The sequence below is a fragment of the Scardinius erythrophthalmus genome (assembly GCF_964197995.2).
Source record: "Scardinius erythrophthalmus genome assembly, chromosome: 18".
In the NCBI taxonomy this organism is placed as follows: Eukaryota; Metazoa; Chordata; class Actinopteri; order Cypriniformes; family Leuciscidae; genus Scardinius; species Scardinius erythrophthalmus.
In genome coordinates, this window is record NC_138238.1 from 36118060 (window position 1) to 36121130 (window position 3071).

The window sequence follows — 3071 nt, forward strand, 5'->3', positions numbered from 1 at the left end:
ACCCAAAGTAGCCTACTTATTGAATTCCATTCCAAATACATGTTTATCAGTCTTTTTTTCTTTAATACAGACGTGTGTTTTTTTTTTCTTTTCTTTTTATAAAAAATACATTGCATAATCCATAGAGATCGCACTGTTAGATAGTTTGGGAATATTCACACATACATAAAACATGATATCAGAGTTTTAAAATCAAACATGTTAAAAGAGAACAATACATCACGGTTGTTTAAACCAATGAACATCAAGCTGTGTCGTCAGTAAGTCGTTTCCCATCATGCTTTTGATCAGCGCAGTCGGTGGAGAGCAACTGCGCTCGACTGCAGAATCCGACAGGTGTGCCTTGCGCTCGCGAGAGATTTTTGACATACGTCAGCATGACATCAGAGCAAGGCGGACCGCACTCGGACACATTTCTAACCGGCATGCATCTCGCTCTGATCACCGGTGATCGATTCTGCGCAGATTTTGCTCATCTCAAACAAGCCTAGTGTTTGCTATGAAACTCATTTATGTAGGTGAATTTTACAGATACTAACGAATTTCATGTGTTCACCTTGATAATAAAAGATTAAGCAGGATGTGTCTGTGTAATTATTTCTTTAGACAAGGACAGAAGATCAAAAAGTTTGAAACCATCACAGAAATTCTAATGGTTTATATTAAAATAGTAACCATTGGCTTTTTACCATTTAAACCACTACATAATTCTTTTTTGTAGTGTGTTCGGGACATATTCCATTAGGATTTAATGCCCCCACCAATACAACCCAACACATAGAGACCCACAGAGACCACTACAATTCCCATTACAACCAATAAATTCCCATGAAAAACATTAAATCCAATAGAATTTCTGTAATGGTTTCTATAGTTTTTTTTTTTTTTACCTTCACTTTTATAAGAAATACAGCCGCCAGGTTTCAAACCTGTCAACACTGGATTGGGCTGTCAAAGCAGCCATGTGGTTCACTACAGGAGTGAAGCAGTAGGCTTGTTTGAGATGCGCCTCGCCTCGCCTGAAATGTAGTCGAGAGTAGGCGGCTGCAGTGAGGGGAGGAGTGAAAAAAGCGCAGGCAAGCCGGACAGTTCTCTCTTCTCGCAGTGGATCTGACACATGTGAGATCAAAGGCGGATATCGCGGGATTCACGCTCGTGCACAGTGTTGCTAATAAACTGGATCATGGATGGAATTTAAGTTCTGTTGCTTTTATATGAAAATAAATATAATGAACAAGACACCCAAAGTAGCCTACTTATATAATACATGTTTATCAGTCTTTTTTCTTTAATACAGACGTGTTTTTTTTTTCTTTCTTTTTTTACATAAAAATTACATTGCATAACCCATAGAGATCGCACTGAGATAGTTTGGGAATATTATCACATAACGTATACACATAAAACATGATAGCCTATCAGAGTTTTAAAATCAAACATTTTAAAAGAGAACAATACATCACGGTTGTTTAAACCAATGAACATTAAGCTGTGTCGTCAGCAAGTCGTTTCCCATCATGCTTTTGATCAGCGCAGTCGGTGGAGAGCAACTGCGCTCGACTGCAGAATCCGACAGGTGCGCCTTGCGCTCGCGAGAGATTTTTGACATACGTCAGCATGACATCAGAGCAAGGCGGACCGCACTCGGACACATTTCTAACCGGCATGCATCTCGCGCTGATCACCGGTGATCGATTCTGCGCAGATTTTGCTCATCTCAAACAAGCCTAGTGTTTGCTATGAAACTCATTTATGTAGGTGAATTTTACAGATACTAACGAATTTCATGTGTTCACCTTGATAATAAAAGATTAAGCAGGATGTGTCTGTGTAATTATTTCTTTAGACAAGGACAGAAGATCAAAAAGTTTGAAACCATCACAGAAATTCTAATGGTTTATATTAAAATAGTAACCATTGGCTTTTTACCATTTAAACCACTACATAATTCTTTTTTGTAGTGTGTTCGGGACATATTCCATTAGGATTTAATGCCCCCACCAATACAACCCAACACATAGAGACCCACAGAGACCACTACAATTCCCATTACAACCAATAAATTCCCATGAAAAACATTAAATCCAATAGAATTTCTGTAATGGTTTCTATAGTTTTTTTTTTTTTTACCTTCACTTTTATAAGAAATACAGCCGCCAGGTTTCAAACCTGTCAACACTGGATTGGGCTGTCAAAGCAGCCATGTGGTTCACTACAGGAGTGAAGCAGTGTGTTTGCTTCAGACGTCATTTTCACGTGACTAGTGACGTAATAGGCTTGTTTGAGATGCGCCTTGCCTCGCCTGAAATGTATACGAGAGTAGGCGGCTGCAGTGAGAGGAGGAGTGAAAAAAGCGCAGGCAAGCCGGACAGTTCTCTCTTCTCGCAGTGGATCTGACACCTGTGAGATCAAAGATGGATATCGCGGGATTCACGGGATTCACGCTCGTTCACAGTGTTGCTAATAAACTGGATGGAATTTAAGTTCTGTTGCTTTTATATGAAAATAAATGAACAAGACACCCAAAGTAGCATACTTATTTAATTCCATTCCAAATACATGTTTATCAATCTTTTTTCTTTAATACATAAATGTGTTTTTTTAATTTATTTTTTTTTATAAAAATTACATTGCATAACCCATAGAGATCGCACTGTCAGATAGTTTGGGAATATTCGCAAATAACGTAGGCCCATAAAACATGATATCAAATTTTTAAAATCAAACATTTTAAAAGAGAACAATACATCACAGTTGTTTAAACCAATGAACATTAAGCTGTGTCGTCAGTAAGTCGTTTCCCATCATGCTTTTGATCAGCGCAGTCGGTGGAGAGCAACTGCGCTCGACTGCAGAATCCGACAGGTGCGCCTTGCGGTCGCGAGAGTTTTTTGACATATGTCAGCATGACATCAGAGCAAGGAGGACCGCACTCGGACACATTTCTAACCGGCATGCATCTCGCGCTGATCACCGGTGATCGATTCTGCGCAGATTTTGCTCATCTCAAACAAGCCTATTGATACAAGCTCCGAAGCAGTGGTTCATTGCAAGGACCGTTCGAGTTTGAA